Genomic DNA, 27,642 nt, shown 5'->3' on the forward strand with positions numbered 1-27,642 from the left:
AAAAATAATCTCCGGCTGAAATTATACGGGGATTAATATTTTCAGTACATAGTATATTCTGTGGATACAACCCCGGAAGTTACATTTAGAGTGTAGGTATCGCGTTGGAACGCATACTAACACTCTGAAGTTGGGCCCCAGTGATGACCTTAATGGGGATCCAGCTGGAATATAAATACAAGTTCCCTGGAGGTCGCACTGTAATGACTCCGCAATGGTGACACGCAAGTTGGGAACTGCGGTGACACGCAAGCCGGATATAGGCGTTGACACGCAAACCGGAGTCTCCAGTCTAGGCACTAAAGATCAAAAACACCTTTCTCTAGTGCCGATTGAGGATGAGGGAGCGTTAGTGGACATTCGACATGTCACTCAAAAACCGGAAGTTAAAGATACAACATCGAATATATAGTATTTTTAACACTTTGGAATATTTATCAGATATGTGGATTATGGACATTCTTATGATTACACTGTAACATAAAGTATGTATAAAACGGTCAGTGTTTTATGTTACAATTAAGGTACCTTATTGATTTTTACCCAGGAAGGAAGGGCGGGACCTTATACAGAATAAATATCAGTCTGTTTGGTATTCACACCACTGCCTTGAAAAAGACTAGATAGTTGAAACGCGTTGGTGTGGTGTTTGTTTTTACTTACCCAGTGTTGGAGCAGCCATTACCTTATCGTTGGGGTAAGAATACCCGGGTACATTCTATATGATATGTTTGCTTCCCCAGTGATGTTATAATCAGGAATGTGAATGTTGCCGACTCATGTGGATTAATTTTATTTGGAAGATTTTATTTGGACACATTAATAAAACCTATTCTTTTAATAAGTTGCAATTTTCATCTTTGTTGGATTAAAAAAGCATTTCCAGTACAAAGATACCGCTATATGAGGATTCACTACAATTACGTGTAAGCATACGTGTAAGCACATTTTGTTGTTGGGATCAACATGTGGTGTGGTAACGTATATCATAACTGTATGCACAAAGGAAAGAAACTTAAAGAAACCTTGATGTGTATGGTATATACTAGTGGATGTAAGCTTTATTGTAAGCATTGGATGCTGAATATCCACCTGTGGGTGACCTGCTATCAATAGATTAACATGAAAACCCATTTTTTAGACGTGGAAGGGGTCATTCTTTGTGACTTTCATGTAGAGAAGATTATAATCACAGAAATACTACACTATCAGACATTTCTTATTTTTCTTATCATTTCTCCTTTATATATGGATATATTTGTTTGAAAATGTCTGAGAAGAAAACCCAAATTAAGAAGGAACATGGATTCTAAAAATTTTAAGTATATGAATTAACCCTACATTTAAGCGCACTGTTCTATCTGTTTGTATTGCATTGTGATTTTATTAGGTATTGATAACACCTATTTGGATTAGTAGTGGCTTTTTACAGCGTAAAGGGGAATCACCATTTTTTTGTTGGATAAGTTGTGGGCTCCGGTGATTTGCTGATCTTTCCTCTGCCACCATACTCATTATTGTAAATAAATAATTAAAGCTGACCTATTATTTTTTAACAGCATTAACATGGTCTGTGTCTTTATTTTTGAAAAAATATGGTTTTAAAGAACTTATGGTTACATCTATCATCTGACAATACAGAGTTTAAGATAATCGATGTTTGCACTGAACAGAGGGGATTTAAACTTCTAGACAGGGATGGATGTGCTTAATAAAGTGAAAGGAGTGGTAATTTAGGATTGGCAGTTGTTAAAGCCACAGGAATAGGTTGTTAGTTGTTAAGGGGGAGTGGTTACTGAGAGTATGGGTAATGTCTGAAGGATATTCTGCCTCTTTGATTCTGATCTCCCACCCTCCCTTCCCTATTGTGTCTTGTGTCAGCTTTATTTCAAGGCAGGGAAAGACCAGTGATCTGTGAAGCATCCATATTGCTGCAGTAGGAGTGGTGCACATCCCTTCAATGCACTGGCTAGGTTTATTTTGCACCTGCCACCAATGAGCGACAGATCACACAATTCGGAAATCTAAAACATCCCTTCCTTGTTGACTTCAATCAATTATCACTTTGTGCGTCATCAGGCTGGCTAAGGGGTCGCATCAGGAGTTGTTTCAGGTTAGGACCTCACCTGTAAGCCATAATCGGTGGATGATGCATATCCTTTTTCAACACAGGGTCTGTTGCCAATATAGACCAATTTTTGTCTGAATTATTTTTTTTATCTTATTGGCTTTGTTGTCATATCTACTGGCATAGATCATCATCCTTTTAGGGCTGGGAACCTCATCTGTCAAACGTATGGTAGCTAGCTTTGACCATGCTTTTAATAGACATCTTACTATAGTAGAATGTGCATAGCCTCATTCCATGAAGCGTGCTTTCATATCCAAGATTTGTTTCTCTGCACTCTTCTCCTCAGAATTTAATCTTAAGACTCTTAAGAATTGAGAGATTTTTAAACTCTCCTTAAGTCTAGGTGGATGCTGGCTTGTTGCATATAGTAACGTATTATGATCCATCATGTCCCTAAAGAGCGTTGTGCAGAGCCTGAAATCTTTTTTATAGACAGTCATGTCCAGGAAATCAATATGCTCTTTATTGATATTAGCAGTAAATTTTATTGGGCTTTGAATTGCATTAAGATCTTCTACCATCTCCCAAAACCTCTCCTCTGTATCACCACAAATACATCATCAATAAAGCAACTATACTGTAAAATCGCATGACCAAACTTGGGTAGGATGTTAATACATTCATATCTATGCATATATAGGTTTGCATAGGCTGGTGCCAAATTACTACCCATCATGGTACCTGAGTATTGTTTGTAATATTTGCCACCATACAATAAATGCTTCACAACCAATACTAACTCCAACAAGAACTCAACAGGTGGTCTTGTATGCCCAGATCCACATAGTGCTTCACATACTGCTGTCATACCTTCTCCTCATGTGGTATGACAGTGTACAGGGCGTGGCTAGTAAGGTCCCCTCCCCAACACCATCAATCCTTTTGATTTTAGACAGGAAATCACCTGTATCTTTCAAGTAGCTTGGGGTTAGTTGTATTATAGGCTGTAAGAAGCTAAAAATCCTGGTAATTTTGATCTGCAGTTCACAAATGCATCTATTAAGACCTTTTTGAGGATTACAGACAGTGATATTATGAAAAATGATGAGCAGCTGACATATGATAATCTTAATAAGGAACAACATACTGTTTTTTAGATCATTGATGAATAACCATAACCTTGTAATCAGCCAGGGTGGATAAGGGCAGGGCAGTGGTGATGATGAACAAAGTAGACTATGATAAAGAGATCCACCGCCAGTTGATGGACACTACTACGTATGTTTCCTTTCCAGGGAACCCTATGCACATGATTAAGAGGAAAGTTGGTCATGCTATTCAGAGAGCTGTACAACAAGGCTGGCTTGATGAGATGGCTAGTAATTTTTTGATGGTCGAGCATCCCAGGTGCCCCATACTATACACCCTACCTAAGGTCCATAAGACCATACAGGACCCCCCGGGGCTCTATACTCCAGCCATTAGCCCAGTTTATAGATAGCTTCTTACAGCCTATAGTACAACTAACCCCAAGCTACTTGAAAGATACAGGTGATTTCCTCTCTAAAATCAAAAGGATTGGTGGTGTTGGGGACCTTACTAGCCACACTAGATGTGGCCTCCCTGTACACTGTCATACCACATGAGGAAGGTATGACAGCAGTACATGAAGCACTATGTGGATCTGGGCATACAAGACCACCTGTTGAGTTCTTGTTGGAGTTACTGGAGTTGGTATTGGTTGAGAACCATTTCTTGTATGGTGGCAAATATTACAAACAATGCTCAGGTACCGTGATGGCTAGTAATTTGGCACCAGCCTATCCAAACCTATGTATGCATAGATATGAATTTACACACAAAGATACCCTATTATTTGCGCTAAAACTATTGATGATACTAATATGTAACCAACACTTAAATCTAATAGAGTGGATGACTGCACCTTTCACATAAAATCTCTGTTAGACAGATATGTAGGGAAATGGAAACCAAGAAAGAAGAGAAAGGGCGCTCTAATGTACAGAATATAAAAATATATTAAAATACAAAATGTGTAAATAATACAAACTGAATAATTAAATAATCAACAATTAATGCAGCAATGAAGCTACTTCAATGATCAGTCCTAGATGTCAACACAAAGGATAAATCTCCCTTTCGTTTCCCAGAGAGTGGATTTATTGAGTCCTTTGTTGGTCTTTAAATGATTTTGTAGAGGTCATAAATCCTGTTTTCAGGGTTAACAATGATTCCTTGTAATGTTACTGAAAAACACCCTTCCACCAAAAATACAGCCAAACAAGGCCAAATTTTTATTCAATAAAATCAGTGAATCTGATGAGCTTACATCAAACACTAGTCAAAGTACGATGGAGACCCAACGCGTTTCATCCCCACATGGGACTTCATCAGGGGTACATCATCAAATGACTGTATTATCAATCCTATTAATAGTCAGGAAAATGTGAACACTGATCAAACGATGCTAAGATCTGTTTACGGAGAATAGACTGGAGTAGACGCACTTTATATAATGGAAGGATTTATACTCCCAGGTAAGGAGTGCTCAGAAGCAATAATCCTGTTCCACTCCTGCAAAATACTGCTGACAAGTGTTTCAAAGTGTTTGCAAATTTTTGTCAGCAGCATTTTGCAGGAGTTCAGAAAGAAGCGCCTATTATGTATCTGCACAGAAGAATAACTCTGAGTATACTGTCAAAGGAATAGATTATCCACAAACATGGAGGAATGACTTCATGTACCCAGTGGAAGAACAGAATATGCAGGCCTGGGTGTTATGATGCATTGCTGCAAAAGAAGATGACACCTTGTGGTGCACGCAGGCTAGGTGTTCCTGACATACTGCTACACAGAGAGATGGCACTTGTAGTTGCATGCAGGCTAGGTGTTACTGATGCACTGTTGCACAATGAGATGGCACTTGTATTTACATGAAGGCAAGATGTTACTGATGCTCTGCTGCACAAGGAGGTGGCACTTGCAGTTGCTCGAGGGTATAACAACAAGGGAACATGGAATGAAGTGATAGCATGTAGACACAAGTAGAAACAACATTGCACAGGCAACTTCCTGTGTCCAGAGCCTAGTTATATACCCTTAGGTAGCAGATCATTGGAGGACAGCGTCAGCTGACCACCACCATGCAACCATTGGGTAAAGGGTAGTTAGGTGATGAAGACTGTCATGGCCGCATCCATGATGGCAACCGCAGCCATCAAGTCACAGTGTAGCACCTGGACATCAACATGGCCCCTAGGAATTTTCCTGAGCGCATCACTCGACGCTGCAAATGACGTCTGACCACAAAAGAGATCAGGGGAAGCTGGCGCTGTGTTGAGTAATGGCCGATCCTAGGCGCAACCTTACACTTCCCTTATAAAAGTGTGTCCATTGTATCTTCCATATAAATGTGTCCCTAGTGTATCTGCCCCTGTACATGTGTGCTTAATGTGTCTACCCTATAAATGTGTCCTGAGTATATCTGCCCCTGTACATGTGTGCCCAATGTGTCTACCCCTGTAAATGTATCCTAAGTATATCAGTCTCTATAAATATGTGCCACGCATCTGCCCCTATAAAAGTGTGTCTGATGTATCTACCCTATAAATATGTCCGCAGTGTAACTGTCCCTATTAATATATGCCAAGCCTCAGCCCCTATAAATATACACGCAATGTGTCTGCACCTAAGTTTTTCTCATGAGCATTTGCAAAACTAGCTCAACAACATGAACATCGGCATTGCATGAAACTCTGAATCAGATCCTAAGGGGCATATTCAATTAGCGCGGGATTTCACCCGCGGCTAATTGACAGGCTAAAGTCCCGCGACGCGGGGTTTAGTTATTCAATTAAAATAGCTATATCCCCGCGTCATTACACAAGAACACACTGATTCCGCGAGAACTGCGGAATCAGTGTGTTTTACCCACTCGCGCGAGGCGGAATAGGGTGGCCTCACGCTGATTTTACCTCGCACCTACATGAGGTGCGAGGTAAAGTCATACAGCAGGGACTCGCGTGTGGGGTCTCAGGGACACCCGCGCGTGGAATCCCTGCTTATTGAATCCCGCCAGCACGAACAATTAGCTGCGGGGTTTGAATATGCCCCTAAGTGTAGATGAAGCAGATGCCACTGCCTGCTGCCACATGTGTGAGGGAGGAACTATTACCATATAGGACTGTCACAGTAGACTGGGACCATTTAAATACAGTACACGCATTTTCCTTTAAAATGTTAGATAGAGAAGGGGCTATTTTCATGCACTTCATTGAACTCACAAAGTATGTAACTACTTACCTGTACTCTCAATATTCCCAACTACACAACTCTTGTCACATTACTTGCAATAATGGAGTTTGGACAAGTTAAAACTGGTCATGTATAATAGGGTCAGGGCAAGGTCAGACAACCACAAAGGGTGACAGATTATTTTAGGGGCATCGTATATATACATTTAAAAAAAAATACAGAACAATATAAATGATGTGCTAGAATTGTTGAGAAAATTTAAGCTCTACTACATTATTTTACCTTTGGGTCATCAGATTCCACAAGTTTTGGAACAGGATCATCAGCATCAGGCTTTAAAAAAATAGAAAAATTTATTATACATTTTAACATTTGTTCTAAATATATGCTGTTATTGTGACAGAAAAAAGTTTTAATACATTACTTTGTTCAACAACTGTTAATCAACCACTTGAGATTAGCCCACTGTGTAAGCATAAGTGTGTCTACAATAGGTTTGCAAAAGGCATTTGTGCCTCACAACAATGTTTATAGTGTATTTCTTGTTGAGTTAATGCAAACAAGAGAATCTTAACCATGTCGCAGTACTCGAGAGCAGCAAAAGACATCCAAATTAAGTCACCAACTTAAACAATACTTATACATAGAAAACAAAAAATACAGTCTCACATTACACTCTGGATTGTCCCAGCAGAATGAATTCTAATCATGTGATATAATGAAATTTTCCTTCTTGGTTCCAGAGATAATACTAAAAATAAATATAAGAAAAATCTCATAGTATAATAAACAAGACAGTTCCTTGAGTGAGTCTTTCAAGGAGACGGGTGTGGGTAGGGTTAGACTGGCCCATAGAGGTACAGGGGAAATCCCTGGTGGTCCCCACTGCCAGAGGGCCCCACCACTTGCTCTAATGTAAGGTTTCAGACTGTGCACTTGAATTATGTATTGCTACTCTATTAGAGGGTCAGCTAGATGGTCTCTAATGTCTGTGCAACCTTTGTGGGGGCTGGCCTCATCCCTATGGTAACTGACCACATCCCAAAGTATTGGCCCCTACCACTGCATTCCCCTGTGGGCCCTTCATGCTTCAGTCTGACACTGGGTGTGGGAGTAGATCCTGTCCTGAGGCAGGGTTTCCCAGTTCCATTGAAGACACCCCAACAGGATGCTGGACTGATCGTCCAATGCCAGTGGCAAGTATGTATGTAGCAGGGTATGGGGGGTTAGATTTAGGGAACCCTGGGGGGACATAGTTTTAGGCACCCCCTGGGGAAGGTTACGGTTAGGCTAGGGGAAGGTGGGGTTAGGTTTAGGCACTAGGGGGAGAGGTTAGGTTTAGGCACCCCCCTGGGATGGTTAGGTTTATAGTGCAGGGAGGGGGTTTAGGTTGAAGAACTTACAAGGAAGGGTTGGGGTTAGACACCCCTAAAGGAGGGTTAGGGTTAGGGGAGAAGAGGCTTGGGAAAATTTAACTTACCTCTATAGTCAGGATTTTGTGCATCAGGCTGTCAGCATTGGGATTTGAACCACAGGGCTGACATCTGGTGGTCAAACATACCCATTCCATTTTAGACTTATTATGAAAATATTTAAAATGCTCAGACAAGTGATGGGTGGCCAATCCATTTCTAATATTACTGATGTGTTTAGACATCCTAGTTTTTACTTTACTTGATGTCTTCCCTATATAGATTAGGCCACATGTACATTCTAATAGGTATATGACATTTCTAGAATGACATGTTACAAAACTGTTAACTTTGTATTATTGGGGATGTATTCCTATCTGGAAATGGGTAGTTTTTATTGATTTTTATCATTATTCATTGATCAACACATTAGGCATAAACAGCACCTATGAAAACCCTTTGTAAGGTCACTTGTTGGCTTCATTTATACTAATGCACTCTTTGCTAAGTGATTTTTCAAGTTTGGACCTTTTTGTAGATAACTACAAGTTTGTTAGGTAAGTGTTGACCTAAAACTGGGTCTTCTTTTAGATCTCTCCAGTTTTATAATGTACTCTTTTCTAACTGTCTGTAATATGAACCATACTTGCTAATAAAAGCCTATTCAAATCTTTAATCATTATTTGTTTGTTTGTCCTTTACTTTGAGTAACTGATCTCTATCTGTCTTATGTATTTTTTCTTTTGCTTTATCCAAAACAACTTTAGGATAACCCTTAGCACTGAAGCGAGAATCTAATATATTGATTTTTTTCTTCCAATATATTATTCTCTGTGCAGTTTCTTTACAGACATTTGTACTATGCCAATGGAATGTTGTCTAACCAACTACAGTGATGTTCACTCATAACATCTATTTATGAATTAGAATCAGTTTATTTTCTAAAAGTCCTTGTACATAGTTTGTTTTCTTTAATATATATGGTTAGATCTAAATATGACAAAGAAATCTGACTAATATTAAATGTATAATTAATATTAAAATAATTGATTTTCAGATTTTGACAGAATGATTCTAAAATATGTGCATCCCCTTTCCAAATAAAGAATACATCATCTATAAAATGGAACCAGCACACCAGGTTTGCCCCTGCTTGCCTTAATGGGTTAATAAGAAGATGTTCCCAGTAGGCCATAAACAGATTAGCATAGCTATGTGCAAACCTGATACCCATAGTGGTTTCTAATATCTGCAAATAAAAATTTACATTACAATAAAAATACTTATTCTTTAAAATGAAGGATATAGATTATATTGTAAAATCTTTTAAATCCTAAGAGTACTAGCTTTTATTTAAAAAGAAGGATACTGCTTCACATCCTTTATCCTAATCAATTATTGTGTATATTGTACTTACATCTGCACTCACTAGTATATAATTTTTATCCCATTCTATCTTTTCTAGTTTTCTTTGAGTATCCACAGTGTCTTTAAGATATGAATCATTTCGGATTACAAGAGGTTGTAAAAAATGATCTACCATTGCTGATAGGTTTGAGGTGACAATGTTTGTCCCTGAAATAATAGGCCTACCGGGAGGCTTAGTTTGGTGCTTATGCACCCAACGAAGCCTCCATGACATATATAGTCAAAACTGTGGGGTTAGGCATATTTAAAAAATCTCTTTAATTTTCCGTTAACACCCCTTTCTCCAAAGTTTTGTTCGTTAGTTCTTTAAATGTTTTAATAATATTTTCAGTTGGGTCACTCCTCAATTTCTTGTATGTACAATTATCACTTAGTTGTTTATTTACTTCCAAAATGTAATCATATTTGTTCATTATAATGACAGACCCTCCCATTCATTAACAGGTTTTATTATTATCTGATCATTTTGTTTCAATGTTTTAATCACTTTTTTCTTTTTTAGTTACATTCATCCTTTAATTTGAACTTTTTTTCTAATATCTTTTTCAATCAATGTCTCAAAACACTCAACACAGTTGTCTTTAATATGTTTTGGAAAATAAGTTACATTTTGGGTTGAATGGGGTTAATGATTTGTTAGATTTATTTGTTATTTTCTTATTCTGTTCTTTTGATTAGAATTTTTTTTATACGTGATTTACGTATATATTTTGTACGTCTATATATGTTTCAAAATAATTAAACTCGGCTGTGGGAGCAAATTTGAGTCCTTTTTGTAATATTTTTACTTAATCATCTTTCAATTTATATGTACTTAAATTAAATATGTTTCCTTCATTTAATAAATGATTTCCAATAGGATTAATTTTTGCTGTATGTTGATTCTTTTTACAGATTGGTATTGCAGTCTTTTTATGTGTTACTCTCTCCTGGGTGTCCATGTTTCCTATTCTAAAAAAAGATTCCTCCCCTTCGTTTGTTCTTCTCAGCGGGTTGAATCTATTTTTTAAAAGGATTGGGGGCCTTCCTTTGGTATATTCATTATTATAATAAAAATCCCTTTTTGTTTATTTCCATAATTTGAGAATATTACACTGTGATTTTGTTTCCTATGAGGCAACTTTTGTTGTTGTGGCTCCTGATATCCTTTTTGCAGCAATATACATGTCTCATTTATCCTAAATTGTGGCATATAGAGTATTTTGGGAATATTGGGTCTGTGTTGATGCAAGAAAGATGTTCCTTCATCCTTTGATAACTTATTTGATGGTTCTGAATATATAGTCTTATTATACCTTTTTTAATCTATTTCAATTGCATTTCCCTTAGTTAGTTGGATATCCCTGTGATATTTTTTCTGTTTCGGATTTTTTAATTCCTTTGTGTTCTTATCCAATTTTTTTAATATTTGTAATTATTTACTCTTTACCTCTTCCAGTTCAAGGAAAGGTACTAATAAAGTATTAAATTAATCCATTTCTTGGTTTATATATTTTTTGTCTAGTCTTCTTTCCGTTATAATTAAATCAATGAGGGAACATGAACAATTCTTTCAAATTAAATTCCATTAAATCCCATTCAAAAGGGAACACTAGCTACTTTACAGAAATGCAGCAGGACTAAATGTCAGCTGCATATCTGACACAAACAGTACTGTATATAGAGAAAAACCACACTTGCATGAATAAACCATGCAATTGCTAAAAATAATAATATACTTGAATGATCCAAATAATTAAACATTGCAATTATAAAAAGATAAAATGTATCAAGTGTAATAATACTGGCTAAAAATTGCTATCTGTAAGTACTGTATATATCACATATAATAGTATTTTTGATACACAAATATAATCATCCACTAGGAAAAAAAAACCTATTTCTAAGTACAATAAGTATTCTCAAAAATTGAGTGATATACTTGGTGGCCACCTTAATTTCAATTGCAATACTTGGTATATGAGCTCAATTGTTCTCACTGAAAATATCCACTTTTTTACTGCAATAAATCCAGAAAAAATGTTAGTTCCAATATTATTCCTGTGTTAAAACTGTTGTATCCACACAGATTGTACTGCTAACTCTGCACAAGTGTTCTTGTAGTGTGCCACGTTAACCCTTTCACAGCACAACCACTGAATATGCTCTAAAAATTGTTGCAACATATGAACAATGTAACTAGTTTGTGGTTTAGTTATAAATGGGCACAACAGTAATAGTGGTTTGGTCTCATCCAAGTTAGCAGCTTTATTAGTTGTCACTCATCCGTTTGGAAAAAACTGCCTGATCGGAGAAAGGCTTGCAGACAGCTCACCTGATGGAGGGTGCAGCGATGCTGGATCCCGGTTCATCACAATGTATGTAGACCACAGTCAGCTGCTATCTTTTCAGCATATACAGATCCTGGCTTCTAATAGCCTGTTGCTAAAGTTTCTAGTCCCTCCTTGAGCAGCAGGTGTGTGCACAGTTAGCCATCTCACGCTGCTGCCTGAAAGAATCCAAAAGCATCTCGTGTTGATGATATTAAGAAGTTAAAAGGCACAGAATCAATTGTAGTATCCCAATCGATGCATTTTGCGCACAACACTGAGCTTTTTCAAGATGGGTTTAAATGCATAACATTCCTCCTATACATTGGAAGATTTGGATTACTAATTATTTATCAGCTGTATACCATTATTAGTCTAACACTGTTTTGTGATATATGCCTCTAATATATTACATGTAATTCAAAGAGGCCTGCTTGATTACTATTCCACATACATATAGAAAATATATATGTTTTTGCATATGTTGAATTAAAACAAACTTTCTTATTTTGTATTAGTTATTTCTAAATTGTGTATATCTGAATGTATTTAGTATTCAGTAGAAAAACACCACAATCATGTAATTATCCACATCTCTTGTATTACACACATATAATTTGATAAATGTGGTTGTTAATAAATACCAACACAAAAATTATATTAAATAATAAAAGGTTAATCAAAATTTCACACTTTATCATACATATTTATGCTCCCTATCTGTGCAGAGAGAAACATTTCTATAGGTTTGACCTACATGAAAATTCCATCTTAATATTAATATAATTAAAAAACTACTTGTTAATTAAACTTACAAATACTATGGTATCTAAAACTATATACAGTATATATTATGACATTTATTACACGAAGAACCTAAATAATGAGCTAGTTCCATCTTTGAGATGGTTAGTTATGGGATACCCACAACCTACAATCTCTAATACTTATATTGCAATCTAACATAAAGACTTCCCCATATATGTGAATCTCAAGGAAGAAATAGGAGACATGGGTTGAAACTGAGCACATAAGGAAGAGAGGAATGAAATGTTAATATTTAGGTGGAGGGAGGGACAAGGGGGTTAGGACCACTGTATATAACAGTTATTATGTGAAGAAACTGAATAATGAGCTAATTCCATCTTTAAGATGGTTAGTTCTAGGATACCAACAACCTACAAAGTTTAATACTGATTTGTAAGCTAACATAAAGATTCTCCATATATATGATTCCCAAGGAAGAATTAAAAAATAAATAAAAGACATGGATTGAAAATGAGCACATAATGTATGTATATGATGTCTCTCTGAAAGGAAAAGCGGGATGAGATGTTAATATTTAGGTGGAGGGAGGGACAAGGAGAGTTAGAACCATTGTAGACATGCAAGTGCAGTGACAGACGTCCACTTGCACTTGACTAGGCCTCCTTGGTTTCCCCCCACAATTGAGGGTATATTTCCATGAACTGCTCCTAGATACTCCACATTGTATGAACTACTCCAGAACTGTAATAATCTAAGGCCACTTTAAGACCTTTTGGGTGTATTGTGTCAAATTTGAAGATCCATGATGACTCTCCAAGGCAAAGTTTGTTAAATCTATCTCCTCCTCTCCTAGTACCCTCAAATTGTTCCACAACTGTGCTTTGTAATCCCCCTGGATCTCCCCCATGGAGTTGGGCAAAATGTCTAGACACACTATGGTTTTGAATCATCGATGTTCTCTGAATCTTGTTTTGACAGTTCTGGTTGTCCTCCCTACATATTGTAGCCAGCAAGGACATTCCAAAACAAAGACACAATATGTTGACTCACAGTTCATGAACTGTTTAATTGAAAAATTGCATTTGGTGAAGTTTGAAACTATATTCATACATATATTACTCATATGTTTACATGTGAGGCAAACCAGTTTGTTACATTTATAACATCCCACTAATTTACTGGTTAGCCATGTTTTAGGTGTGGAATATTTCACTTGTCTTAGTTCGCTTGGAGACAGAATGTTTCTAAGATTTTGATTTTTCTTGAAGATAATGTTGGCATTAGTCTGGATACATTTTGATAGCATGGGATCTTATTTTAGAACCTTATAATTAGATTTAAATATCTTTTTAATCTGTCCTGATTTTGTATTGTATTTGGAAATAAAGAGAATGAATTCGCCTTCTGTTAAAGGTGAATATTTCTTCATTACATTCTACTAATAGTATCTTCTTTTTGTTCTGTACCTTGTACCCCTAAGAGTTGGAGTCTAGAGAGCGAGAGAGCATACATTTTATCCTTCTATAATAAAACTTCTGGGTAACCTCATCTTCTAAATTCATTCAGCATCAGTTCCATCTGTCTTGTGAATTCCTCTCATCTTTGTAAGTATGTCTAAATCTGAGGAGTAGATTTTTTGGGATATTTGATATCCATGGCTTGTAATGACTACTATGGTAATACAAGTAATTGCCTACCCCTACTGGTTTTATGAAGTAGGAGGCAATCACTACATTATTTTCTCCCACTGAGAAGGAAACATCTAAGAAGTTCCCGTGCTTGGAATCAATCAAATGAGTAAATTTCTAATTCAATGTGTTGGTGTTCAAGTATGTGACTAGCTCTTGTGCTATTTCAAATCCCCCATTTTAAATAATAAATAAATCATCAATAAAACAGCCATAGAGGACCAGGTTATCTCTATATGGATAGCTCCAAATAAGTTGCCCATAAAGAGATTACAGTAGCTAGGCGCAGGAGAGAATATCAATGCAATATTTTGAAAGAGATTCAAAACCATAGTGTGTCTAGACACTTTGCCAAAGTTCATAGGAAAGATCCAGGGGGATTATACGAATCACAGTTTTGGAACAATTTGAGGATACTTAGAGAGTTGGAGATAGATTTAACAAACTTGGCCAAGGTGAGTCATCATGGATCTTCAAATTAGACACAATACACCCCAAAGGTTTTAATGTGGCCTTGGATTAAACAGTTCTGGAGTAGTTCATACAGGGTGGAGTATCTAGGAGCAGTTCATGGTAAAATACCATCAATTGTGGGGGAGAACCAGGATGGCCTAGTCAAGTGCAAGTGGATGTCCGTCACTTCACTTACATGTCTACGGTGGTTCTTACCCTCCTTGTCCCTCCCTCCACCTTAATTTTAATATCTCAATGCTATTTTACTTTCATAGATACATCATATACATATGTGCTCATTTTCCATTAATTGTCTTCTATTTCTTTTTCAATTCGTCCTTGAGAATAATATATATGGGGAATATTTATTTTAGATTACAAATCAATATTAGAGATTGTAGAATGTTGGTATCCCAGAACTAACCATCTTAAAAATGTAATTAGCTCATTATTCAGGTTATTCACGTAATAACTGTCATATGCTATATATGGCGGTCATAACCCCCTTTTGCCTCCCACCACCTTAATATTAACTTCTCATTCCTGTCTTCCTTTTGTAGATACATCATATACTTATGTGCTCAGTTTCAACTCATATCTCCTATTTCTTCTTCATTTCTTCCTTGAGATTCACATATATGGCGAAGTCTTTATTTTAGATTGCAATATCAGTATTAGAGATTATAGGTTGTGGGTATCCCAGAACTAATCATCACAAAGATGGAACTACTGAAGCTCATTATTTAGGTTATTCATGTAATAAATGTCATATGCTATATACAGTTTTAGATATCATTATATTTGTAAGTTTTGCTGACAAGTATTTTTTGAATTATATTGATATTAAGATGGAATTTTCATCTTGGTCAAACCTATTCATTTGTTTCTCTCTACATAGATAGGGAGAATAAATATGTATGCTAATGTTTGAGATTTTGATTATCCTTCTTATATTTATTATTATTTTTGATGGTATTTATTAAAAACCAGATTTATTAGATTATATGTGTGTAATGTAATAGATGTGGATAATGACAGGATTGTGGTGTTTTTCTACTGAATACTAAATACATTCAGATATATACAATTAAGAAATAACTAATACAAAATAAAAAAAACTGTTTTAATTCAAAATAAACAAATAAATATATATTTTCTATATGTATGTAGAATAGTAATCATACAGGCTTCTTTGAATTACATGTAATATATTAAATGTATATTTCACAAAACAGTGTTAGTCTAATGGAAAACTGATGATAAATAATTAGTAATACAAATCCTCTAATAATGTATATAGGAGGAATGTTATGCAGATAACCCCATCTTGAAAAAGCTCTGTGTTGTGAGCCAAATGCATCAATTGGGATACTACAATTACTTCTATGACTTTTAACTTATTAATATCATCCTCCACGCGCATGAGACCACTAACCATGCACACACAGCAGCTCAAGGAGGGGCTAGAAACAGCAGCGACAGGCTATTAGAAGCCAGGATCTTTACACACTGAAAAGATAGCAGCTGACCATGGTCTACATACAGCGTGATGAAGAGAACTCTGGATATTTTACATTATTTCATGTGGTGATAGGTCTTATATAGTGGGGACTAGGATTTATAAAGCAAGGAACAGTATAAGGAATTAAAGGGAATATAAAAATTCCTAAACATTGATAAGCCAGTCCTACTGTTTTAATTGTAATTTTATAATAGGATACAGTGGTGAAATATTTGGTAGAAAATCCAGGGATAGGTAACAAAGTACACAGAAGGAAGTGTTACTATTGTGTTAATATTGCAAGTCTTTTCTAGAAATTGGACAGATAACAAGCTTTCGCCTGAATACGAGACAAAAATACAATTAATTCCAGCAAACCTAGAAATATTTTAAAAATCTTTGGATATTTGTTTATTTCTTTGTCTTCCCAAATATAAAGAGGATTTCTGCACATAGCAAGTAAAGTATTGGTGACTTAAGGAGGTCAGATTTACCACGGTGAGAAATAACACAGATCACAGACAGACAATGAGTTCTACGAATGAACAGGTAAGTATGATTTTTTCACTTTTGGAAAATTGTGTAAAAACAGTATATTTAACCCTGTATTTCCCAACAAATACACATTAGCTGAGATGCTATGGAACACACTGTTAGAGCAGGTTTTTACACATGATACTTTATGTATAAATAAGTGATACTTTATGTATAAATAAGTGCAGTGTGTTCAATAAAAAAACAAATGTTTGCAGATTCTAACCAAACTGGTACATGCATTTGAGGATAGAATTTTGGAGACCAGAACATGCTGAGATGTTGGTTAATAACAAAAAGATAGATGCAAATTATTATTGCCAGTGATGTATCGAAAAAGTGAAAAAGTGTGTACCCAGAATCACAATTACAAAAGAAAGATTTGAGCAATATTGATAGAGGAAGGCAAATTTGTATGCTCAAATCTCAATTTTTAGAAAAAGAAAGATATTATGAAGATGTTGATAAAGAGTTAGCAGTACTATATACAGAGATTAATGAATTCAAAGATAAAGCAGCATCCAATGAAGCTTTAATTGCATAAAGAATAATTTAAGCAACAAAACCCAAATGATAACAAATATGCACAAAACTATAAATGATTTATCTAATATGGTGTCTAGAAACCAAGTCTGTCTAACTGAAAATAGAGGCAGTGAGATGGGAAGCATGGTAAATACTATGCCCATACTAAACCCTGAGGGTGTAACACCCCCAGTAAGTGACCACAGGTACCCTGTATGTACCCTGTAACATGTACATTAAGTTATTCCCCATCACCCATTGGAAGTGGATCTAATGTTCATTCACATGTTGATGACCCTGTTTTTGGACTCAGCAATGGATGGCAAACGGTACAGCCTTCTCCTATTCTCCAAACATGCCAGAGTAATGGAATGGATTACACACTCCCTATTGAAATTATAGCATGGAGAAGACACAATTCCTGTTCAAAATTCATAAGGAAATCCCAAAGTACGACCCCAGTATAGGGGCTTTACCTCCTGTGATATTTTTGAGGGACATTGCAACACATTTAATGTTGCCCCGGAATATCGCATGGAGTTGTTTAACTTACTGTTACACACTCACCTTAACCAGAGGTATGCCTCCTGGAAGACTACTCCCAAAAATGGTATATTTCATGATAAAGAATAGAGTCTTTCTGCTCTCATGAAATTGGCAACAGGTAATTGGGAAGTAACCCCAGAGAGTCTATCTAACTTCACCAGACATGATGAGCCTTTGTCTCTATGTGGTAGGTTTGAAGCCATGTATAGTAGGGTGACAAAAGATCACAGTCCCACAAGGCATGTTTGTGGAAAGATTTATGTATTGACACAGCTATTAGCTTAAGTGCGGCAAAAGAAGCAATGCTTGCAGATGCAGCATTGGTTATAGAAGAATACAGGCAAGATTTATTGAAAAAAAGATCACTGAAAATCAGGGACCATGTTGTGGTAAATGGCAGATCACAAGATGGCCAATACACAACTTATGGTAAAACATACAGGCAAAAACTTCTTACTCCTACAGCTCCACCTCAGGAGAAATTGAGTAAGGTTTGTTGACATGCATGTAAAAAGTATGGACATATACAACATAATTTTCCACAAGGGGCACACAGAGAATATGCCTGGGCAATAATAATGGATTCAAAAAGAAGCCTTATTATAACAGACAGGTAGAAGACCCAACTTATGTTAATCCACATGCTCAAATACAGATGCAGCCCATAGACCAGATGCAAAAATGCTATGCAATGGTGGGTACACACACAGGACAAGTAGGAGAACTGACCCATGTGCAGCCACATACATCTGGACCCCTACAAAAGCAAACACAGAAATGCCTAGAGCATGTGAATAACTGCAGAGTACAAAAGGTATCAATAACAGTTTGCACAACAGATGTCTCTAGTGGAAGTCTGGTGCAACTAGATTGTTGGTTAGGGGTCTTTAAGGATCTGGCTCCAATATGTGATCTCATATTGGATTCCTCAGGGAGATCCCATATAATGGCCAGAATAAAAAACAAATGATTGAAATTCATGCTTGAAACTGGAGCAGAAATTTCAATTACCAATGTTGAACATGATTTACATCCAGACAGCCCTCAGTGTGTGGTGATTAGATTTGATCACCAACAAGGGGGGTGAGAGCCCATAGAATTGATGAAGTCACTTTATAAATCAGCAATGACCTCACATTAAAAATCCCAATGTGGTATCACTCTGGTTCTGATAACATCATTGGAACTGATGTAATGACACAGAATGGGTGGATCTTAGATTTAGTGAATTGGACGTTGTGGAGAGGCCTGAGAAACTCAAAGATCTATGAGATAAAGGAACGTCACCTAGGATCACCCATAAATGCTATTGATGACACTGCTAAAATAGTATTACACAAATGGCCAGAGATATTTCACAATAGAGACCTTGAACCAATTTTGTACCAATAATTAGAACTATGGTCCCAAGGAAATAATTACTTTGGAAAAATGGCTGCTGTCACAGTGCTAGCCACTCCACACCCAGAAGGTGAAATGGCCATTCAGGCCCATGCTGGCCCAGAGTCTATATCAACTGTCCTACTTCATCAAGTAGGATCTGTGAGTAGACCACTAGGGTATTTTTCAAGACTCCTTGACCAGTTGAAAGAGTTTTTGATGATTGTGCAAAGCAACTTGCAGCCATCTGGTGCATGTTTCAGTTTTAAAGGTACTTTGGGAATGGGGTAAGAACCATCCTGATGATGCCGCAATCATGAAAGTGCCTGTACACCAAAAGGGAGCAATCACCTAATCTTGGGTAACAATGCAGTGGATGAAGCAGCAAAAATGGCAGCAGTATCAGGGATCTTTCAGGATCTGAATGCTGAAACTTTGCCCTCAGTCCAGGTGGCAGTCCGTAGAAAAGTCCTTGAAGAAGGACTGGTGTCATTGGAAGAGGAACAGGCAAAAATATCCCTGGTCTATCAGACAGGATATACTGTACCACTCACCAGGAGAAGGATTAGAACCTCTCCCTCCAGTATCCTCACATCTTCAAGTGGAACTGACAAGGCTCAATCATCAGCTCCTTGGACCTTTTGACCGGGATAAACTTTTCTCTCTTTTAAAGAGCAAATTATACTAGTCAGGAATGTTAAAAACAGTAGAAAATGCCATCCAACAGTGTTTGGTGTGTGCCCAAATCATCCCTCGGGCACCAGCTCTTAAACCAGTGTTACAGCATGTGCCTTCTGCAGAGGGGCCCTGGTAAACCTTACAAATAGACTTAAGGTATTCTGGGGACATATTGATCAGGTGAAAACCACATGTGCTTTTTCCACTCAATAGGGTTCACAAACCTTATTGAAAAACAAACAAACCAAAGGAAACATTTTTTTGGACTATTTTGTATATAACAATTTGTAAATAAGTTTTTGACAGAGATCTGTATAATCATATTTTTTTTTCTCTCCTACTGGCCACCTAGTGGAAAAAACAATGTAAAGTTCAGTATGTAATATTCACCAATGTTAATGATAAGTGATTTTTTAAAACTCCAGTGTGGAGTAGACAAAATTATAATTTATCAAGGTGGTTGGGGATGGACAGCTAATGCTCAGAAGAGACTTTCTGTTTTTTGTTCATATAGGGAAATTAAGTCAACAACAGGATATCTAAAGGCTGCAGGTGGGTCGGATGGAAGAGAATATATCAGAGTTGGTAGAAAAATTGGAGACATTCAAAAGTACTGATATCTCTCAATTTCTTATTTAGATGCTGATGAGGCCCAGCTGTAGACAGATATTTCTGGAAGATAACTGCATGGACTCTAAGATGATTGGCCGGACACAAATCGGAAGGACCTGGACACAGATGATCCAAACCAGATGTCCAAAGCTGACTACACTCCAGAAGTACCTCCCTCCTCATTTGACAAAGATGATGACATCAAAGAAACAGCTATAGACTCTTAGGCCCATATTCAATTAGGGTGTGAAAATTCCATGATGGACTTTTCGCTCCATATTGGAGCTTTTCTGGGGATAAAGTATCAGGCGCGTGACTGCTTGGGACCCGGTGAATTGGGATCTACGAAAAAAATTGGGAATTTTTGGGAAATAATTGTAGGACCCCCCTAAAGATGTCCAGACATGGGGGATTACTATGGGTACCCCTGTTTTTGCCTGCAGAAGATAGTCAGGTTTTTAAATAGCTGCGGCAGGTGCTTTTTTTCCCACATTGAATAAGTGATGCACTTAGGTTTTTTTTTTTGTTTTTTTAAGTGGTCCCATCAAATTTGGTTTACATGAAAATGGATACTAGCATATTTTTAAGTCCCTAAAGTCATTTTGTTAAACTTCTGCAATAATGCACTTGCCACTAATAGCCTATTCTAGAAAACACCTGCCGCATACTTACAGAATACCCCTGAAACTATTTCCCTATTTTTAAACACTGTTTCCCCTATTTTTTTTACCCTAAATTTTTTATTAATTTTTTTGGGGTGTCCCTATTTTTTCAACTTTTTTTTGACACAGTTTATTTTAAAATACATTCCCATGGGTGCTGGCTACTTTTTTTAAGCCTGCATCCCTAAACCCCAATTCTGCACTTTTTTTTTCGCCATGTAAAACATTGTGAAAACTTATTCCCATTTTTTACAAAGACATTTCATACCTACGAAAAGTCTTTGAAATTGAATACGGGGATAATTGAAATAGGCAAAAATGACATTGGCGATAAATTATCCCAGATTCTGACTTTTTGCAGCCTAATTGAATACCCCCCTTAGTTTCAAATGTTTATGGACATTAGGAAAGGGCCTTCTGCTTACATAGGAAGATTTTTTTTGTCCTTGCATAAATACAAAACAAACAAGTTTTTTTTCCTTCTACCTATGTCATAGGAGAGAAGCACTGCTTCTCAACCCTTTCATTACTTCTTACTCTGAACTGTAAAAAGTACATTGTCATAATTCACCTTCTTTGATCAGATTTACATACACACACTAAAATTGTGAACCAATATACATATGTCAGTTTATCTGTTAAGAACAGGCAACTGCCATCAGGGGACTTGTTATAGGATAATTCTATTCCCAGCTCTATCTTCCCAAAGTTCTCTCTCCTAACCCCATCCTTTTTTCTGCTTAGCCAGCTGAAAAGACCACTTGTTTCACACACACACATACACACACACACACACGCATACACACACACACACACCAACCCTGTTTCCTGGGTCAGGTTACAGACAGAATATTATATGTGAATGAACAAAGACTGTGAGCACACATGTGTGGGAAACTGCTGCTTAAACAACATCTAAGTCATAAGTATCATTCTATATATGTGTAAACTGTATTTTGTGTGTGTATTTGAATATATATTGATTTGTATATAAATTTAACAGGGTCATGTATGTACTGTGTAATCCTACTTTGATAAACTAATATTATACAGAGAACTCTGGATGTTTTATGTTACTGTATGTAGTGCTAGAACTTATATATTGGGGACTAGGATTTATAAAGCAAGGAACAGTATAAGGAATTAATGTGGAATATAATAAATTCTTAACAGATACTTACAGATAGCAATTGTTAGCCAGTGTTATTACACCTGACACACTTTATCTTTTTTACAATTGTTGTTGTGTGAATGAATAAATTGTTGGTATGTGAATGAATAAATGCAGTGTTTAATTTAAAGAAGCTATGTGTTATTTGAATCTTTCATGTAAATTATTATTTTTATCAATTGTGCAGTCTATTCATGCAAGTGTGGTTTTCTCTACATATTCACAATGGTCAAATAAGGCATCAAAGGATGAAGGAACATATTTATTTCCTCAACGCAGACCCAATATTTTCAAAATACTCTATAAGCCACCAATTAGGAGAAATTAGACATTTAAATCACTTCAAAAGGGATATTTGGAGCAACAGCATAGTAAGTGGCTTCACAGTGAACAAAATCACAGCATAAGATTCTTAAAATATGGAAATAAACAAAAAAAAGGTTTTTTATTATAATGATGAGTATACCAATAGAAGGCCCCCAATCCCTTTAAAAATAGATTCAACCCCCTGAGGAGAACAAATGAAGGGGAGGAATCTTTTTTTAGAATGGGAAACATGTACACCCAGGAGACTACAAAAAGACTACAAGTGGAAAGAGAGGAGGGGCTAAAAAACCATGTAAAAAGAATCAACATAAATCAAAAATGAATCCTATTGGAAATTACTCATTAAATGAAGGAACATTGATTAATTTAATTACATATAAATTGAATGATGATGAATTAAAATTTGCTCCCACAGCTGAGTTTAATTCTTTTGAAACATACATCGACTTTCAAAACTATAGTATATACGTAAATTATGGATTAAAAAAAATGTTCTTATCAAAAGAGAAGAATAATGAAATAACAAATGAATCTAACAAATCATTAACCCCCTTTTAACTAAAATCTAAGTGTCTTCCAAAACATATTAAAGGATACTGTAATGAGTGATTTAGGACATTATTTGAAAATTTTTTAGAAAAATAAAATCAAGTAAAATGAAGAATATAACTAGAATAGAGCAAGAAGCAATTAAAACATTAACAATAACAAAATGATCAGATAATATTAAAACCCACAGATAAAGGGGGTCTGTCATTATAATGAATAAAGTGATAATTGTACATATAAGAAATTGAGGAGTGACCCAACTGAAAATATTATTAAAAAATTAAACCAACTAACAAACAAATCATTGGAGAAAGGGGTTTTAACAGAAAATTAGTTTTTTTTAAACATCTCTAACCCCGCAGTTTCCATGATGTATGTCCTACCTAAAGTGCATAAGCACCAATCTAAGCATCCAGATAGGCCTATTATTTCAAGGACAAACAGTGTCACCTCTAACCTATCAGTAATGGTAGACCATTATTTACAACCTCTTGTAGTCCAAAATGATTCATATCTTAAAGACACTGCGGATACTCTAAGAATAATTAGAAAATATAGAATGGGATAAAAATTGTATACTAGTGAAGGCAGAAGTAAGTAAATTTTATACAATCATTGATTGGGATAAAGGCTGTAAAGCAGTGTCCTTTTAATTTAAAAAGTGAGTACTCTTAGGATTTAAAATATTTCATAATAGAATCTATATCCTTCATTTTAAAAAATAACTCTTTTTATTTTAATGAAAATTTTTATTTGCATATTTAAGGAACCACTATGGGCAAAAGGTTTACCCATAGCTATGCTAATCTATTCATAGTCTACTGGGAACATCTTCTTATTAACTTATTAAGGCAAGCATGGGCAAACCTTGTGTGCTGGTTTTGTTTTATAGATTATGTATTTTTATTTAGAAAGGGGATGCACATCTTTTAGAATCAATCTGTCAAAATATGAAAATTTATGATTTTGATATTAATTTTACATTTAATATTAGTCAGATTTCTTTGTCATTTTTAGATCTAACCATATATATTAAAGAAAACAAAATATATACAAGGACTATATACAATGACTTTTAGAAAAGAAACCAATTCTAATTCATATATAGATGTTATGAGTGAACATCATAGTAGATCGTTAAACAACATTCCATTGGGACAGTACAAATGTCTGAAAAGAAATTGCACAGATAATAATATATTGGAAGAAAAACTCAAGATATTAGAGTATTGCTTCAGTGCTAACGGTTATCCTAAAGTTGTTTTGGATAAAGCAAAAGAAAAATAACATAAGATAGATATACTGTAGATCAGTTATTCAAGGAAAAAGACAAACAAACAAATAATGATTCAAGATTTGAATGGGCTTTTATTAGCAGGTACGATTCATATTACAGACATTAAGAGACGAGTATATAAAAAAACTGGAGAGTTCTAAAAGACCACCCAGTTTTAGGTTAACACTTACCAAACAAACCTGTATTCATATACAAAAAGGCCCAAGACTTGAAAAATCACTTCATAAAGAATGCAATAGTAGAAATGAAACCAACAAGTGACCGCACAAAGGGTTTTCATAGGTGCGGTTTATGCCTAATGTGTAGCTCAACGAATAATGATAATGATTAAAGAAACACCACCCGTTTCCATATGGGAACAAATCTAAAAAAATACAAGATTAACAGTTTGAATAGATGTTCATTTAGCACTTTAGATGTCTTGTGTTTTATAGACAACAGCACTTTAACATTATTCTCTGTGTTTTAAATTGATGTTTTATTCCCCCTTTTTAAATGATTTTTTTACATTTCATTTTTACCATTCCTTTTTTAACTTTTGTATTTATCTTTTATCTTCTATATACATAATAACTTGGGACTAAGTTGGAATTACAACCCAATCTTCATCTTGCTTTAGGTAGGGTTGGACTGCGTGAGAATATAAAGTACTGTGCTAGAAATGAGGAAGGTGGAGTCACCTGCATGCACTATAAACCACTCCCAATGTGTCCCATCAAGAAAGAACAATATGGAACACAAATGCAGTGTTGCTTGCGGAACTTCCGGTTTTGGAGAGAAGTCATGATATGTCACTTCCGGTTCCGGGTTTTGGAACGCAAATGCAAATTCCGGTGAGACCACTTCCGGTGCGGCAGTGATGAACAGATGGTGAGATTGGAAGAGCAGCATTTGAGGTCTCCTTTTCCTGTCTAAGGCCAATAAATACCGGCAATGTTTGACACATGGTATCCAGGCTTGAAGAAGGATTTCCTTATACGAAATGCAGGGTGTGGGATACCATGATTGGACTCAGTGGACTGAATTGGATCTAATAAGTACTCATCTTTTACCAGGCAAGCCATGTGGTGTGATGTTGACTCACCTGTAATCTTGATTTAAGGCAATTTAAATCACCAGTTGCTCAAATCACTGGCTGAATATAGTATGAGCCATCTGATTTAGTTGTCCACATTTCTTATATTTTATTATGAATGTATTTTTTCTATTTGTGCTTTTTACCAACTCTGTGTCACAGTAATATTTTTACATTTTATTTGCCTTAATAACTGTTCTGGATTTATCCCCTTAACATGGTGTGTCTTTATTTAAGGGTAAAAAGTACACATGTACTTATAACAGAGTGCATCTAATTGCTTACCAATTTCTTATTATTAATAATTTTTCAATTAATCTGGTGTTACACTTGTCTAGGTAAGAATAAGAAGCAGCATAAGTTTTCTGACTGCACAATTATTTCTTCTACCAATTTTGTTTGAAAAATCAAACATATGCCAAGATGTAGTTAAAAGTAATACTGCACATTTGTTGTATAAAAATGGGGGTAAAAACAACTGTACCACAATAGCATATATGTTGAATTTTCACTGGAATAGATGGAACCTGGGCAACATCAATTAGTGATTGCGGTAAAGAAGTTTAATGTCTCCCCATATTTAAAATGGCATTCTAATCAATGTGTTTCACTGCTTATGCAGTGTCTTTGTAAGAAAGTAACAACTCTAAGCTTTGTGTTCAGACCAACGCCATTTTGTTTCATAGCAAGAAAGTTGCTGAAAGCTGACATCCCATCTATGCTATTGTGGTATTGTTGTTTATACCCCCATTTTGTATATATTAATAAATGTGCAGTTATACTTTTAACTACATTATATGCATACATACATATGCATACATATTGTAGGGCATTACCCCCTATCAGAGACCACCTATGACAGTGGAATCAATAAATTAAAGAAACCTTTATGGGCATGCCACCAATATTTTTCAAGTAAGCATTCATGTAAGAGATTGCACAATATCACCATTTGATAAAGTGTGGGGTGTCTTCAATAGAACTTGGGAACTCTACCTTTGGACATGATCAACCACAACAACCTTCACCTTGAAAGATTTATACATGAAACTGTGTTTTTCTTTTATATTTATGAGTATTATCTCTGGAACCAAGAAGAAAAATGTCATTATATCACAATCAGGATTCATTCTACTGGGACTATCTAGAGCGCAATGTGAGGCTGTCTTTTTTGTTTTCTATGTATTTCTTATTGAGAATCCAGTAGAGTGCTGTAGAGTGCTGTTAACATCTGTGTCCCACTAATTTCAAGAGGGTCACTGAATTGTGTCATTTAGTTAAACTTTTACCGGTGTTTTTATACATGAAGGGAATATTAGATCCCCTTGTGGACATGGCGATTGGATACCGTTAGGCCAAGGGGTCTGAATGAGCAATTATCATTTAATATGTTCTTTTGAAATGTTTTTGTGATTGTCATATCCTACATACAGCTAATTTGCATCCTTTTAATACTTTGTGTACATTTATCTCTTTGAGGATTACTTTTTCAGCTAGTATGCATTAGTTGTATGCGTAGATTATCTATTGGGATCTGATTAGACAGTTTTACAGCTATATATGGTGCTGCAATTGATCTCATGCTGTTTTCATTGTTAACAACTGTTCACTTAACTATTAGAGGATGTTTGTGCACTAGCTATATTACTGATTTTTATGTGTCAGTCTTTGATCACTGTGTATTTATATGTGCTTCCATAGCAACGATATGACGCTGCGGTGCAGGGTTATCATAACTCCACTTCCAGTTTTCGGCAAACGGACTGCAATCACGCGTTCCGGATGTGACAAGGATTCGGAAGTGTTGGCGAACTGGGCCAGGCGGCTGCGCTGATCGTGCGGGATTCGCTATGGTGAGTTTTCACTAATGTATTTATACATGCATTGTATGTTTCACATGTTCTTACATTGTCCTGAAGATGGAATAAAATCCGAAACGTTGACCGCTAGACCCCTGTGTGGTGTTGCCTTATTGCAAAGTCCGCTAAAGTGCCACTCATTTCGTTGCTTTATATATATATATATATATATATAGTGTAACACAGGGTATAGAAATGAGGATTCAGATGGGTAGGTGTTCAGCAAAGCAGTGTTTTTTTAATGGCAGCAGACACTGCACTTTAGCATACGTGAGCTTAGGCCTGAACCTACATGCATATAACACAAATAAACAAATAAAGTAAATGTCCCAGCACTCAACATGCTTAGCAGTCAGCAGTGGCTTGCAGCCACAATTGGCCATGCTCTGCCAGCATAATCCTTTGTTCCTGGCACAAGAAGACTAAGGCCTACTTCCTGACTGTTAGACAGCATCAGGGCAAGGAGCAACAGGTATGTGAGAGTTTTAAAGCCTTCCTGTGCTGCTGACTTCCTACTGGCTA

Source organism: Taudactylus pleione, unplaced genomic scaffold, assembly GCF_031769625.1.
Source record: "Taudactylus pleione unplaced genomic scaffold, aTauple2 ptg000406l, whole genome shotgun sequence".
NCBI classification, from domain to species: domain Eukaryota; kingdom Metazoa; phylum Chordata; class Amphibia; order Anura; family Myobatrachidae; genus Taudactylus; species Taudactylus pleione.